Below are 17,967 nucleotides of genomic sequence, written 5' to 3' on the forward strand. Positions count from 1 at the left end.
GCCCCTGACACAGCCAATAAATGAAACTAGGCATAGAGGGGATGTGCGCTAGTCGTCTTCCTGCTGTTGAGTCAGTGTAGGTAGCTTGATAGAAGAGCCGCTTCGCGTGCTGGCATAGGGACTGTCTCCGGTGACATCTCGGCTAGATTGTTTGTTCGCTCCGTACTAATAAGTGAGGCAGCGCAGCTGTAGCATGAGAGTACTTGTGACCATCTGAGTCATCTTATCAATGCCTCATTTAAGCACTGATAAATAATCGCTTGTAGACAGAACTTTAAAGCAATATGAAGTGGGATGACTAGGCAAGGGCGAACATACCGAAATGATGAGAGGGAGATCAAGAAAGCAAAGGTTTGCAGAATTTTTTTATTTTTTTTACTGGTGATCTATCCTCAGGATATGTCATCATAATGTGATCGGTGGGACCCCCTCCGATCAGCTGTTTTGAGAAGGCAGCAGCGCTCCTCACAGCTTAGTGGCTGTGCTTGGTATCGCGCTCAGTTCTATTCACTTCTATGGGGCTGAGCTTCCCCTAGGCCACGGGAGATATGAATGTGTCGTCACTGGCCTAGGAAGAGAAACATAGAAACATAGAATGTGTCAGCAGATAAGAACCATTTGGCCCATCTAGTCTGCCCAATATACTGAATACTATGAATAGCCCCTGGCCCTATCTTATATGAAGGATGGCCTTGTGCCTATCCCATGCATGCTTAGACTCCTCCACTGTATTTGCAGCTACCAAAAGCAGAGAGAAGGCCGCAGTGCTCACAGGAGCAATGTTGCCCTCTCAAACAGCTGATTGGTGGGGGTACCAGATGTGGGACCCCCTCCAATCAGATACTGATAACCTCACCTGAGAATAGGACATCAGTAAAAAAATACATCTCGGAAAACCCCTTTAACAATTTTATTTCTGTGGGTGTTTCATATTACGGTACTTTCCGGTATTGAGTTCCGTCCTAGGGGCTGATCAGTTTTTTATCCTAATGCATTCTGAATGAAGAGCAATCTGTTCAGTATGCATCAGTTCAGTCCCTTTCACGTTTTTGTGGACTGAGAAAATACCACAGCATGCTGCTGTATTTTCTCCGTCCAAAATTCCAGAACACTTGCATCCGGGCCCAAGTGTTCCAGAGAAACGGATCCGGTTTTGCGTTCTGCGCATGCGCAGACCTTTAAAAATGTGAAAGAGATAAATACCGGATCCGTTTTTCCAGATGACAACTGTAGAGACGGATCCGGTATTGCAATGCATTTGTGAGACGGATCAGTCTACAAATGGTATCAGTTTGCATACAGATTGCCGGATAATGGAACTGGCAACGCAAGTGTGAAAGTACCCTTATACAGTGTCATGTTATCGATGGCCTATCCTCGGGATAGCTCATCAGTATCAGATAGACAGAGGTCTGACACACAGTATCTGTGCCAATCAGCTGTTTGAAAAGGCTGTGACGCTCGTGCGAGCACTGGGTCCTCTGTAGCGTTTACCTGCACGCCGTCTAGATCGTAGCGGTGGTGCAGTGTAACTACAACTGCTCCTGTCGTTCACACTGCATCGCTACTATGATCTAAACGGTATACAGGTAAACATTGAAGAGGATGCAGGATCAGATGAGTGCTGTGGCCTCTGCAGACAGCTGTTTCCCAACCGCTCTCCTCTGCTGTGAGTGACAGTAGTAGCATCCAGCCAGGAGTCTGCTACAGCTGTCACTCAGAGAAAAGGGGCGGGTCTGTGAATGCAGAGAGCACTCCCCAGCGAAGCTCCACCTCCAGTGCAGGACCAGTGCCCAGCAGAGATGGACTTCATATTCATAGTACCCCTGATAGTAAAAGCTCCACAAAAGTTATGATTTTGTCCTGCTTTCTCCAGCTCCCACCGAGTGCTATCAGCAGTTTAGTATAGGCAATGCTGCTGACAGACTCCCTATCAGCTGAAGCCATTACTTGAGTAATATTGGCTCCATAGTAGGGCTGCACGATATATCGCAAAAGTAATCGAATCGCGATAATCGGCAAATGCGATTTGGTGATTCGGCCGACCCGAAAATGCCGCGATTATATATGAAGGGGCCCCTATTGATAAAAAGTCCTCTGTCCTATTGATAACCGGTCCAACCTCTGTACTTACTTTCACGATGAATGCACTGCAGCGACGAGCGGGAGCGAGCGAGGCAGCCGGCCGGCGGGTGACTGACGTCACTTAGTCACGCTCCTGCTTCCTGAATTAAGTGAATTAAGTGACATCAGTCACGCGCAAGGCCGGCTCGCTCTCTGCCGCTCTCTGCACTGCAGTGCATTCATAGTGAAAGTACAGAGGCTGGCCATTTTATGAATAGGAGAGTTATGTGCGCATAACAGCGTCCTCCACAGATCCCCCACATAACAGCGTCCTCCACAGATCCCCCACATAACAGCGTCCTCCACAGATCCCCCACATAACAGCGTCCTCCACAGATCCCCCACATAACAGCGTCCTCCACAGATCCCCCACATAACAGCGTCCTCCACAGATCCCCCACATAACAGCGTCCTCCACAGATCCCCCACATAACAGCGTCCTCCACAGATCCCCCACATAACAGCGTCCTCCACAGATCCCCCACATAACAGCGTCCTCCACAGATCCCCCACATAACAGCGTCCTCCACAGATCCCCCACATAACAGCGTCCTCCACAGATCCCCCACATAACAGCGTCCTCCACAGATCCCCCACATAACAGCGTCCTCCACAGATCCCCCACATAACAGCGTCCTCCACAGATCCCCCACATAACAGCGTCCTCCACAGATCCCCCACATAACAGCGTCCTCCACAGATCCCCCACATAACAGCGTCCTCCACAGATCCCCCACATAACAGCGTCCTCCACAGATCCCCCACATAACAGCGTCCTCCACAGATCCCCCACATAACAGCGTCCTCCACAGATCCCCCACATAACAGCGTCCTCCACAGATCCCCCACATAACAGCGTCCTCCACAGATCCCCCACATAACAGCGTCCTCCACAGATCCCCCACATAACAGCGTCCTCCACAGATCCCCCACATAACAGCGTCCTCCACAGATCCCCCACATAACAGCGTCCTCCACAGATCCCCCACATAACAGCGTCCTCCACAGATCCCCCACATAACAGCGTCCTCCACAGATCCCCCACATAACAGCGTCCTCCACAGATCCCCCACATAACAGCGTCCTCCACAGATCCCCCACATAACAGCGTCCTCCACAGATCCCCCACATAACAGCGTCCTCCACAGATCCCCCACATAACAGCCTCCTCCACAGATCCCCCACATAACAGCGTCCTCCACAGATCCCCCACATAACAGCGTCCTCCACAGATCCCCCACATAACAGCGTCCTCCACAGATCCCCCACATAACAGCGTCCTCCACAGATCCCCCACATAACAGCGTCATCCACAGATCCCCCACATAACAGCGTCCTCCACAGATCCCCCACATAACAGCGTCCTCCACAGATCCCCCACATAACAGCGTCCTCCACAGATCCCCCACATAACAGCGTCCTCCACAGATCCCCCACATAACAGCGTCCTCCACAGATCCCCCACATAACAGCGTCCTCCACAGATCCCCCACATAACAGCGTCCTCCACAGATCCCCCACATAACAGCGTCCTCCACAGATCCCCCACATAACAGCGTCCTCCACAGATCCCCCACATAACAGCGTCCTCCACAGATCCCCCACATAACAGTGTCATCCACAGATCCCCCACATAACAGCGTCATCCACAGATCCCCCATAACTATGTCATACCCAGCCGCGTCAGCGGCTCATATGGGAAAATCCAAGCAAATAGACCTCTAGCACAATTCCCTTAAAATATCGCATCGCACATAGTTATCGCAATTTTTAGGACCCTAATCACAATCGCACAAATCTCCCATATCGTGCAGCCCTACTCCATAGTCCTCAACAGGCTTGAAGTCTTTGTCTTGTTTGATGGTTATTTTTTAAAAATGAGTTTTAAAATAAAACTCTCCTGTTGCTAACTGTGAACCACCTACAAGCTGATGCTGAGAGATCCAGTTTTTGCGTATGTCCATTCAGTGCTCCTGTGTTTAGTGAACACCTTGAAACGGACCTGACGGCACCATCTCCGGACAGCTTTAGATACAAGGAGGGGATTTATTAATACTGCTGTGAGGGGCAACTGGCTTATTTCACCACAGCAACCAATCGGATTCCACCTTTTATTTTTCAGAGCTCCTTTGGAAAAAAATGAAACGCTCGACCTGATTGGTTGCTATGGCCAGTTTTGATAAACCTCCACCATGGGGTGCATTAATCTATAACTTATTAGTAATTCTTGTGAATGACTGTGTAGTCAGGTTGTAGTTCTTCATTAGTGCTGGCCTTCCTCAGAGGGCGCCTATCCTCACCTTTATAAAACTGGTTGACATTTCTCCCCCCAGTGAATTATTACTTCTTTACCATTCAAAGCCTGATCTATCTGTTTTGTGATCTAGTTATTCTTGGTTGTAAAATTCATGTGCTGCGTCGGTATGGTCCGTGGCGTTCACTATTCATGCATTTGGAGGCCGGGAAATGATAGCTGCTTGTAAAAACAAGATTCTGAGAGGCGGCCATTTCTCTATTAATTGCTTTCCGTGCCTTTTGTGCGGTGTTTTATAGCCTGTTATTGAGTAGGTTTTACGCTATTACCTGTCATATGCCGCAGTTCATGCTTACTTTGCGACTCTCATTGCCTCCTGAGCATTTCAGAAATCTTCGACACTTTTCCTGCTGCTCAGCCATCTGGCTCCTAGCCCCAGGCAGCAGAGATGTCACTCTGTTTGCTAGGTGAGATAGTGATACGGAAGACGTGGAAGTTGTGAGCTGCACGCTAATAGTGCTATGCCCTTTACTAGTGCTTTAACACTTTCCCAGCTATGAAGGCCCATTCTAGCTCCTAGCTAGTAAAATAACGACGCTTTATAAACCGTGGAAGAACATAAAAATAAAGAGCCTATAACATTTTCAGCAATTTCCATCCAGTGTAAAAATGGCATATTTGCTATCTAAAGGGAGTCTGTTTGTAGTTTTGACAATACTGTATCAGTCTCCTAGTTGGCCACTTAAAGGGGTTGTCCAGTTTGCTATATTTATGACCTATCTTCAGGATAGGTCCTCAATATCAGATCGGCGGGGGTCTGTCTCCAGCTCTTTGATGAGAACACGGCACTTGTGTGAACGCTGCGTTCTCTTCACTGTTTACCTGCATCGAGCAGGTGCAATTACAGCTCCTCCATCCTATTCACTTGAATGGGAAGGATCAGTTGTAGTTACACTCAGTCCCATTCACTCGAATGGGAAGGATCAGTTGTAGTTACGCTCAGTCCCATTCACTTGAATGGGAAGGATCAGTTGTAGTTACGCTCAGTCCCATTCACTTGAATGGGAAGGATCAGTTGTAGTTACACCGCTCAGTCCCATTCACTTGAATGGGAAGGATCAGTTGTAGTTACTCAGTCCCATTCACTTGAATGGGAAGGATCAGTTGTAGTTACTCAGTCCCATTCACTTGAATGGGAAGGATCAGTTGTAGTTACTCAGTCCCATTCACTTGAATGGGAAGGATCAGTTGTAGTTACTCAGTCCCATTCACTTGAATGGGAAGGATCAGTTGTAGTTACACTCAGTCCCATTCACTTGAATGGGAAGGATCAGTTGTAGTTACCCTCAGTCCCATTCACTTGAATGGGAAGGATCAGTTGTAGTTACGCTCAGTCCCATTCACTTGAATGGGAAGGATCAGTTGTAGTTACGCTCAGTCCCATTCACTTGAATGGGAAGGATCAGTTGTAGTTACGCTCAGTCCCATTCACTTGAAGGAGTCGTAATTACAGCTGCTCTCCGCTGTGTTGTCGACGACGAAAAATAGAATGCAGAGCTTACAGGGGGTGCTGGGGGTCGGACCCCCACCGTTCTGATACTGGTGACCTATCATGAGGTTAGATCATCAATATAGGAAACTGGGCAACCCCTTTCAGCTTGGGCCTGTGAAGCAAGTCAATGCAGAGAGCACTTCATAGTGAAGCTCCACCTCCAGTGCACTTACGGGAGCAGAATACATCTTCATATTCTCACAACTTCTGATAATAAAAGCTCTACCAAAGGTATATTTGTCCTGTTTTCTAGTGCTGTCAGTAGTTTTTGCATGGTGAAAAAAATCTGACAGATGCTCTTTAAGGGACGGTGAGAGCAAACGCCTGGAAATTTCCAAAGCCTGTCTCTGGTGCTCAGTATGTGGCCTGTGATTACTGTGCTGCGAAGATTCGGTGCCCTGCTATCCACCATGACAGCTGCAACCAGTCATTGGCCCCAGCAGTACAGTGTGCTGCAGCACAGTATAGAAAGGTTGGTGGCTCTGGAATTGTAAGGGATTTATCCAGCAATAGATCTTTTATTATTTTCGGACATCGCCACCCCCTCCCACGTGGCCCACATTTTTGGGATCTTAAATAAAAAATAAAAAAAACTGCTGGTAGAAAATCTCTGTAAAGTCTCTGTACAAAATGTCACCCAAATTGATTTTTTGCATTTATAAATGTGACAAAGCTACCATACACAAGGGATCAGATTCCTGCCCCAAGCTGAATCGGAGAGTAATTAAGGCGTTTGGATGAACGTCCTCATGACTTTGGAGATTATGCTGTGGCAGATCACCTCTGACTAATCCGTATGAAAATGGATGCCTATACATTATTAATGAACACTCCATGGCCATCTACAGTATACATTGTTGGCCTCCGTAGGATTTCTGTTTGGCCAGTATATGCTGTAGATCATGGGGTTATCTGTAGAATACTGTATGTCACAATGTAGTCATGTTGGATGAATCCACAATTAGTGTTTATAGAGTAGCTCCGTTTGTAATTGCTGGTGCAGTAGAAATAAAGATTATTAATATATAGATGATATTATTTGTATTACTGCATCATTGTACATCAATGAAACTTCTGTAGTGTGTATTGATCATACACTGTATTTAGAAAACTGCAGAATATAGATATACAGTGTATCCCTGTCTTTTATTTTAGTTCTGGGCATTTGACAGCTGATTTTCCTTTTTTTCTAGTATGATCAGGGCATTTGACAGCTGATTTTGTTTTTTCTGCTATGTTCTGAGCATATGACTGCATGATTTTGTGCATTTGACAGCTGCCACCTCTATAAGGAAAGTTATTAACGTATGGTCGACATGTTTTCTACTACAGTATTTGAAAGAAAAAGGTCATGGAGGTTAGAGACAAGCTGCTAGCATGTGGATAGCAAAGCTTTCGCAGAGTGTGTGTGTATATATGTATAGATGTGTGTGTATATGTATATGTGTGTGTGTGTGTGTGTGTGTGTATGTATATATATATATATATACACTGCTCAAAAAAATAAAGGGAACACTTAAACAACACAATGTAACTCCAAGTCAATCACACTTCTGTGAAATCAAACTGTCCACTTAGGAAGCAACACTGAGTGACAATCAATTTCACATGCTGTTGTGCAAATGGGATAGACAACAGGTGGAAATTATAGGCAATTAGCAAGACACCCCCAATAAAGGAGTGGTTCTGCAGGTGGTGACCTGACCACTTCTCAGTTCCTATGCTTCCTGGCTGATGTTTTGGTCACTTTTGAATGCTGCCGGTGCTTTCACTCTAGTGGTAGCATGAGACGGAGTCTACAACCCACACAAGTGGCTCAGGTAGTGCAGCTTATCCAGGATGGCACATCAATGCGAGCTGTGGCAAGAAGGTTTGCTGTGTCTGTCAGCGTAGTGTCCAGAGCATGGAGGCGCTACCAGGAGACAGGCCAGTACATCAGGAGACGTGGAGGAGGCCGTAGGAGGGCAACAACCCAGCAGCAGGACCGCTACCTCCGCCTTTGTGCAAAGAGGAACAGGAGGAGCACTGCCACAGCCCTGCACAATGAACTCCAGCAGGCCACAAATGTGCATGTGTCTGCTCAAACGGTCAGAAACAGACTCCATGAGGGTGATATGAGGGCCCGACGTCCACAGGTGGGGGTTGTGCTTACAGCCCAACACCGTGCAGGACGTTTGGCATTTGCCAGAAAACACCAAGATTGGCAAATTCGCCACTGGCGCCCTGTGCTCTTCACAGATGAAAGCAGGTTCACACTGAGCACATGTGACAGACGTGACAGTCTGGAGACGCCGTGGAGAACGTTCTGCTGCCTGCAACATCCTCCAGCATGACCGTTTTGGCATTGGGTCAATAATGGTGTGGGGTGGCATTTCTTTGGAGGGCCGCACAGCCCTCCATGTGCTCGCCAGAGGTAGCCTGACTGCCATTAGGTACCGAGATGACATCCTCAGACCCCTTGTGAGACCATATGCTGGTGCGGTTGGCCCTGGGTTCCTCCTAATGCAAGACAATGCTAGACCTCATGTGGCTGGAGTGTGTCAGCAGTTCCTGCAAGACGAAGGCATTGATGCTATGGACTAGCCCGCCCGTTCCCAAGACCTGAATCCAATTGAGCACATCTGGGACATCACGTCTCGCTCTATCCACCAACGTCACGTTGCACCACAGACTGTCCAGGAGTTGGCAGATGCTTTAGTCCAGGTCTGGGAGGAGATCCCTCAGGAGACCGTCCGCCACCTCATCAGGAGCATGCACAGGCGTTGTAGGGAGGTCATACAGGCACGTGGAGGCCACACACACTACTGAGCCTCATTTTGACTTGTTTTAAGGACATTACATCAAAGTTGGATCAGCCTGTAGTGTGTTTTTCCACTTTAATTTTGAGGGTGACTCCAAATCCAGACCTCCACGGGTTAAAAAATTTGATTTCCATTTTTTTTTTTTGTGATTTTGTTGTCAGCACATTCAACTCTGTAAAGAACAAAGTATTTCAGAAGATTATTTAATTAATTCAGTTCTAGGATGTGTTATTTTTGTGTTCCCTTTATTTTTTTGAGCAGTGTGTATATATATATATATATATATATATATATATATATATATATATATATATATATATATATATATATATATATATATATATTATAATAATCACAGGTCGGCACTGCTGTATATGGTCACGGTGCACGAGTCTATGGGATGGCGTCCCAATGTAGAATCAATGAAAAAGACCGGCACTCGCTGTTGATAATTCTTTCTTTGTATTTATTCAGTCACATGTACAGGCAATAAGTGACGCGTGCGTTTCGGTGCTGCCGCACCTTCCTCAGACTTATCCTCATACAAAGAACATTTCATGTTAAAATAGAGCGCCCAAACACAGAGAAATGACATCACACAGAAAACCACACCCACCAATCGGTGTTAAAACAAAAACATATGAGTTCCTTTAAATTCACTTTAGTTTGTTCCTTACTTCTTTCTTCCTTCATTATGTTCGCTGTAAATAATATATAGAAAAAAATCCATTTATTTTCTTACAAAGGATATTTTTGTCAAAAAATTATTATTTTCATTATTTTCTTTTTTCTTTTTTATTATTTTTTGTTTTAAAGTTTTTTATTTGTTTTTAATTGCACTATTGCAATACTCAAAAATATAACATTATAGAAAAATTATTATCCTGAGAAAAATATTATTATACCAAGGTGATCTATCAGAGGAAGCTTTGTACATTATACTCCCGGTTGAGTCCGTGGGGCTCAATCGTTCGTAATCGATGTATCCAATAAGCCTCCCTCTGCAGCAATAACTTGTTCCTATCTCCACCCCGACGTGGAAGGGGTACACTGTCTATAATCTGGTAACGCAACTGTGCCACTGTGTGTCTATGTGCATGGAAGTGGAATGGTACAGGAAATAATAAATTTTGCTTGCGGATGGTGGACTTGTGGTTACTAAGTCTGTCTTTCATCCTAGTGGAAGTCTCTCCCACGTACAATAGACCACAGGGGCACTTTAAAATATATATAACAAAACGACTGTCACAGGTAAAAAAAATTTTTATAGGTATGCGTTCGCCAGATTGTGGATGTGTAAAGTGTGTACCCTTAATCACACTAGAGCAGTGTACGCAATTTAAGCAGGGAAAAGTTCCCATTTTAGGAGTAGCCAGTACTCTCTGTATAGATGCAGTTTTACTACTTCCAATGTCAGCCCGTACTATCTTATCACGTATATTTGTGGCTCTTTTGAAGCACATCATAGGTGGTAGTTTAAACTCCACTACTTGTGGGTATGACTTTGACACTACATTCCAATGTTTATTTATTATCCCTCTCAATCTCTGAGACCATGGATGATACTGAATTACAAGTGGAATCCGTGGTTCTTTTAGGGGCTTATCCTGTTGTTTTATCTCAACTCGGTTCCTTTGTTCTTTTAATAAGTGATCGGGATAACCTCTCTCCTTAAATTTCTGGCTCATTTCGTCTAATCTTTCCTGACATAATTCAGCTGTGCCCACTATGCGCTTAACCCTTTGAAATTGGGAAAAGGGGAGGGATTTTTTTGTGGCTGCTGGGTGGTTGCTAGTATACATGAGTAAGCTATTTCGATCTGTATTTTTTGTAAATAGATCCGTGTATAACCCACCTGTGTCTCCCTTAATTACCCACGTGTGTAGGAAAGAAATTTTTTGTACATCAAAATGCAGAGTGAATTTCAACTCAGGCCAGACAGAATTGAGGTGAAGAGTAAATTGTTGAAGGGATCGAACGTCGCCGCGCCATACGCAAATAATGTCATCGATAAAACGACGCCAAAATTTGCAGTGTTTTCTATAGAAATCATTAGTATAGACGAAATCCGTCTCGAATTGTGCCATATAACAATTTGCGTACGGCGGTGCGACGTTCGATCCCATCGCGGTCCCACGCCGCTGCTGATAAAAAGAATCCTGAAATAAAAAGTAATTTTGTTCTAGAACAATCCTCAATAATGTCAAGAAAAATTCACATTCTGCATTGTTGTAATGACTTGGTTGTAACAATGTATCAATTGCTTTCAGACCTTTCTCATGTGATATTGATGTGTATAAATTACATACATCAAAGGTAACAAGTAAATCATCTTTTTCTGAATGCAGAGTTTTAATTTCCTGCAAAAAATGCTCAGTATCACGCAAGTATGATGGAGACAATTTAGTAAATGGCGTAAAGATTTTTTCTAGAAAAATTGCCAAAGGTGAGAGGATTGAGTCAGTAGATGCCACAATGGGACGGCCAGGCGGTTTAACAATGGACTTATGTACTTTTGGTAACGTATAAAAAACGGGAGTAATTGGATGTTGGTTAACCAAAAATCCGCCCAATGTGGCATCAATGACCCCCTCCTCTATGGCAGCATTCACAACAATTTGTATCATTTCTTTGATGCGAAATACAGGATCATTCTGTAAAATCTGATATGTATCTGTATCATTTAGTTGCGACAAAATTTCTGAAACATAATATGCTTTATCAAGGACCACCAGAGCACCCCCTTTATCCGCTGGTTTGAATACCAGAGACTTATCCTCCAACAATTGATCAAGTGCACGTTTTTCCTCCAAAGGTAAATTGGATTGTAAATGCATATTGCCAGTCTTGCATTGTTGCAACAATGTCTCAACATCACGTTTGCACTAGATTTATAAAGTTTCAATAGGATGGTGTAGACGCGGAGGTGAAAATGTGCTCCTGATCTTCAGATTAAACATTTTAGCTGTTAGGGAACCAGTACCAGTCTCAGAATGAACGGATTGAGGGACCATGTGTTCTGAAGAAAATGGGCCTTTAAACGTATATTACGGTAAAACCGTTGTAAGTCAGTATCAAGGTTGAAAGTATCAAGGCTTCCAGTGGGGCTAAATGATAAACCCTTTTGTAATAAGTTCATGTCGGCCACACTCAGATTTTTAGAGGACAGATTGAATACTAAGTTTTTGTCCTTACCTGGGACCTCGTGATCCGTGGAGCGTCTGCCTCGCCTATGATGGCGCCCGGCTCGCCTTGTCTTGGCTTGCGTGGTCGTCGGCCTAAAAAAGGCGCCCGATATCCAGTAGAGACGTCGCTTCCAGAGCCGGAAGAAGCCGAACCCACTCGCCAGTCTCTCATACGAGAGAATGGAACCGCGACACCTTTTGCGTCCTGCCACCTGTATACTCGGTGGTGCAGATAATCCTCTGTATCCCGAAGAAACTTGGATCGCTTTGTAGCTTCGATCCTGGAGCGGAGCTCGCTGCATTGTTTGTCCTGTAGTGCGGTGAATTCTTCCGGCTTCAAGCAGTTATTCAGCTGTTGCTTAATGTTGTCAATGCTCTTTTGGCGTTCGTCAATGGCAACGGTCAGATGCTCAAGAGTAAGTACAATCAAATCCAAAGAGCATTTATTAAGTATTTGGGCAAAACGGGTGCAATAGTCCAAGTTATCGCCAAACAGAGTCGGCCGCAGTTTAACTCGGAGTCCTCGAGGTATTTTTTCAGTGCGGTGATATTCCGCCAATGTTGCGGCATGCAATTCTAATGAGATAAGCTGTTTCGCTTCCTTCTCAAGATCCCGACTTTTCAATTCACTTGAAGGAATTTTCAAAAAATCAGATGGGGCGGTGATCTGTGCCACAATGTCTTTCGCCGCATCATCCGTATAAGCAAAGGTATTCATTTGATAATGGAAATTTAGCGTGCTCGTACCTGAAAGCCGTAGATAATATAATAATCACAGGTCGGCACTGCTGTATATGGTCACGGTGCACGAGTCTATGGGATGGCGTCCCAATGTAGAATCAATGAAAAAGACCGGCACTCGCTGTTGATAATTCTTTCTTTGTATTTATTAGATGGGAACAAGTTATTTGGAGATAGGAACAAGTTATTGCTGCAGAGGGAGGCTTATTGGATACATCGATTACGAACGATTGAGCCCCACGGACTCAACCGGGAGTATAATGTACAAAGCTTCCTCTGATAGATCACCTTGGTATAATAATATTTTTCTCAGGATAATAATTTTTCTATAATGTTATATTTTTGAGTATTGCAATAGTGCAATTAAAAACAAATAAAAAACTTTAAAACAAAAAATAAAAATAAAAAATAAAGAAAATAATGAAAATAATAATTTTTTGACAAAAATATCCTTTGTAAGAAAATAAATGGATTTTTTTCTATATATTATTTACAGCGAACATAATGAAGGAAGAAAGAAGTAAGGAACAAACTAAAGTGAATTTAAAGGAACTCATATGTTTTTGTTTTAACACTGATTGGTGGGTGTGGTTTTCTGTGTGATGTCATTTCTCTGTGTTTGGGCGCTCTATTTTAACATGAAATGTTCTTTGTATGAGGATAAGTCTGAGGAAGGTGCGGCAGCACCGAAACGCACGCGTCACTTATTGCCTGTACATGTGACTGAATAAATACAAAGAAAGAATTATCAACAGCGAGTGCCGGTCTTTTTCATTGATTATATATATATATATATATATATATATATATATATATAATATATATATATATATATATATTCCTTTGTAAATGTATGAATGGAGATAGATTTGCAGTTTAATCAACAAACAGACTAGTATGTTTTCCGGGTTGATGTCAGAAGGCTCTCGCTTTGTAAGCAGCACATTATGGCTTTTATCACGATTTTAGTATTTTATAATACAACTTTGAGGATGGGAAATGGTGCATTGGAGGTAGGGCTGCAGTAAACGATTATTTTAGAAATCGAGTATTCTATTTATTTTTTACGATTAATCGAGTAATCTAATAAGAAAAAATTAATGAATAGACTTTGTTTTCCTTTATAAAAACTCATCAGACCCCCTACAATCAGTCCCCAACACCCTTTGTTCCCCCCTGTGCGATCCAAGTGCATCAGTTCCCCCCGGTGCCATCAGCTCCACTATCCCCCAGTGCCATCAGCTCTGTGCCCCCAGTGCCATTAGCTCTCCCCCGCCCCAGTGCAATTGGCTCTCCCCCGCCCCAGTGCAGTTGGCTCTCCCCCGCCCCAGTGCAGTTGGCTCTCCCCTCACCCCAGGGCCATCGGCTCCCCCCTCACCCCAGGGCCATCGGCTCCCCCCTCACCCCCGGGCCATCAGCGCTCCCACCCCCCACCCCCGGGCCATCAGCGCTCCCACCCCCCACCCCCGGGCCATCAGCGCTCCCACCCCCCACCCCCGGGCCATCAGCGCTCCCACCCCCGGGCCATCAGCGCTCCCACCCCCCACCCCCGGGCCATCAGCGCTCCCACCCCCCACCCCCGGGCCATCAGCGCTCCCACCCCCCACCCCCGGGCCATCAGCGCTCCCACCCCCGGGCCATCAGCGCTCCCACCCCCCACCCCAGGGCCATCAGCGCTCCCACCCCCCACCCCAGGGCCATCAGCGCTCCCACCCCCCACCCCAGGGCCATCAGCTCTACACCCTGCTCCTCCTGACACCCGGAGTGCAGTGCGTCATTGGTTGCTATGACTCTGTGCACTCCGGGTGCCCGGCCTTAGTCGCACCAACTTACCTTTCCAGCAGGGGCACCACCGACACTCCATCGTTCCGCGCTGCTCTGCGCCTGACGTCACACAGCGCGTCACGTCAGGAGGTCAGTGCAGCGCGGGACCATAGACTTGCTGTGGAGTGTCCGGAGGCCCTCTGCTGGAAAGGTGAGTATTCCGAGCACAGCGGGAGACCACGGAGCGAGAGTAATAGCAAGCACTTCACTCCCGCTCCGTGGTCACGTGACACAGACGAATCCTCGATGCAAATTTTTTTGTCGAATTACTCGATTTAGTCGAGTACTCGTTGCAGCCCTAATTGGAAGTGTGCGTCGCTGAAACTGAATATGCCTAGAAATAGTAGTACAAGGTCATTCTGATTTAAATGAGCATGGAAGCTTTACTCAGGTCTGAATCCCAGTGGGAAGTCTGGCCTACATCTGAAATACGGTTGTCACGATACCAAAATTCTGATTCGATTTCGATACCATAAAAAAGTATAGCTATACTCAATACCATTCCATACCACGCGAAAAAAATAAAACCCCAAAAAAGCCGCGTGCATTCTGCATTTTATGGAACGTCCATCCCATAATCAAACAGTCTTGTCCTATTTTTTAGGGAGACAAGGTGACTAATGGCGTTCATCGCATAGGACATATTTTAGTATATTTTAATAGTTCAGACTTTTTCGGACGTGGCGATATGTAATATGTTTATGTATTTATTGTTTATATATTTTATATGTAAAATTGGGAAAGAGTGTGATTTATACTTAATATTTTAGTTTTTTTATTTTTGTAACTTTTTTTATTTTTTTAAACTTTAATTTTATTTAATAACCATTTCCCCCCTTAGGGGCTAGAACCTAGGAACTTTTGATCCCTTGTCCTATTCCCCCTAATAGAGTTCTATTAGGGTGAATAGGACTTTACACACTCCCTGCTGCCCTGTGCTTTGTGCACACAGCAGCAGGGAGATTACCATGGCAGCCAGGGCTTCAGTAGTGTCCTAGCTGCCATGGTAACCAATCGGAGCCCCACGATTACACTGCTGGGGCTCCGATCACAACTGCCACTGTGCCACCAATGAAGAGGGCTGAGGGGACCCTGTGGCCACTGACACCAATGTTTTTAATACTGGCGTGCGTACTACGCCGCCAATGATAATCAACCTTTAATACAGATACAGGAGGCAGGATCACATAGCCGGCACCCGGCCTCTATGACAAGGAGCTGCGATCAGCGGCAGTTAACCCCTCAGGTGCCGCTGATCGCCCTCAGTAGCTTTTCGTTCATTATTTTAACAGAACTAGCTTATTTGCAGTTAGGGCTCATGCACACATGTGCAGCCCATGCCCATATTGCGACCTGCAAATAGTGGGTCCACTATATACGGGCACCGGCCATGTGCGCTCCGTATCACGAAGGTGGATCCATTCACTTGAAGGTCTAAATCTGCAGATATGGAGTAGAGCAGAATCCCACGGAAGCACTACAGAGCGCTTCCGTGGGATTTCCGTCTGTGCCTCTGCACTCCAAAACAAAACATAATGTGCCCGTACGTTGTGGACATGTGTGTCGGGTGTGCATGAGCATGTGTGCCGTGGCCACCTTATGGCACTATGAGTTGGACACTAGACTATAGCGCTTATAATGAAACACGGTTTAGTATGTTTTGTACACTGTATGACTGCACCATATGGGGAGACCAAAAGAAGGTGCCTCACAGGATATAATGCATTGTAACGGCTCATGCACCCAACCGTGTGCATCCCGTGCCTGTGCTGTGGACCGCAAATATCGGTCTGCGAGGCACAGGCATCAGCCGCGTGGCCGCTGTTTGCGGATGTGGACCCATTCACTTGAATGGTTCTGTGATCCGCAAGATTCAGTCTGCACTGCAAAAAAAATAGAACATGTTTTATTTTTTTGTGGTGCGGAAGCATGGCCTGAAATCCAACCGAAACGCTCCATAGTGTTTCCGCTCCGTATCTTGCTCATTGCAGACCCATTCAAGCTGTTTGCGGACCAGCATACAGACATGGGCGCTAAGGCCCTGCATACAGGTAGTGAAATAGTCACACTGAATCTACCAGTAACCGTATGGCTGTATCCCCAGGCCGCTAATGGCTGCGCATGTATGAATCCTGGATAAGTTCTGGAAAAGCCTCAAGATTGAAAACGTTAAAATGAAAGGGCAACATCTGACTAGTGTATTTGCTGCATACTGTATATTAATGTGTTTCATGACCGCTTGCAGCAGCAAAATCAAATTGAAGCTTTTGAAAGGGAGAGGTTGACAACCTTGGCGCTCTCCGTTGCTATAGCAACATGTATTGTTTCTTGAATATCTCCGATGCTCATTTGATTTGTAGTCACCTTTGTGCATTCATTTATGAAGTGTGCCCGAACATTGCAACTGTGTTCTAAACATAAGCTACGCTACGAGAGCAGGCAACATTCTGTAAAAATTGAAATCGTTAAAGGCTATGGAGCTTCTTTTGGGGCATTCTACATATTTTAGGTTAAAAATAATTTTCGATTGGACTTTATTGAGAATTCTCAGAATTTTGTCTTCTACATCTTTCGGTGCATCTGCAGTTCTTTCTCCTCCGTGAATCCAGAGCTACTCTGACGGCGTGTTCTGTAGCCCTTATGAATAAACTGATAGGAATATGGCTTGAATGGGAGTTTGCATTATAGTGGAACTTAAAAATTGCTCCAATTGTGTCCATAGCTTTTAATCTGAATACATACTTGTAAAGTGTCTGTATAGAGCATGAGTGCATGTCTATGATATACTGAGTTCTTGTGTATGTAGAAGTCCAGTACTTTGGCACTGGTTTCTGGCACACGTTTAAAAACTCCAAAGACTGGGTTGAAATAACTGATCTCTTATCATAAACCTGGTGATTGGGGCAAACACCGTCTTATTTTCTTCTCTTTTTGTACTATTTTCTAAAGCTGGATTTACATGGGACGACTGAGCTGCCGATTGTCCGGAAGGAAGCGTTCCTTCCCGACAGTCTGCTCCTCGTTCAATGAAGGAGACCGCGTATTCACATGCAGCGATCTTCACTGTATGAGGACGGGGATTCTCGTCCTCATAAAGAATCATGGCTTCTGAGCAGCATGAATGACAGGATCACCTGATCGGGTGATCGGCGGCAGATTTACATAGGGTTCGCAGGAACGGTCATTCACGATAATCTGCCAGATTCTTGTGCCATGTAAATGCGCCTTAAGGTAACCGAGAGTAGCTAATACTCCCTTAGGCTGCATGCGTGTGACAGTGTCTTTTTGTGCAATACACATTTTTCTCACTCACATTACTAAAAATTGTTATTCTTTTCCGCAATATGGACAAGAACGGACATGTTCTATAATTTGCGGAACAGACATTCAATGCTGTTTACACATGGATGACATCCATGTGCTGTCCCTCTTTTGCGGACCCATAGAAATGAATGGGTCCCTGTGCGATCCACACATAACTCCTTA

General features: G+C 45.1%; 1 protein-coding gene across 2 annotated transcripts in view; it reads left to right on the plus strand.

Annotated features, from left to right (window-relative positions):
- Window positions 1-17,967, plus strand: part of SMAP1 (small ArfGAP 1) — a 237,132-nt gene that overhangs the window by 188,748 nt on the left and 30,417 nt on the right. The window lies entirely within an intron of this gene.

Source organism: Bufo bufo, chromosome 4 (assembly GCF_905171765.1).
Source record: "Bufo bufo chromosome 4, aBufBuf1.1, whole genome shotgun sequence".
Classification (NCBI taxonomy): Eukaryota; Metazoa; Chordata; class Amphibia; order Anura; family Bufonidae; genus Bufo; species Bufo bufo.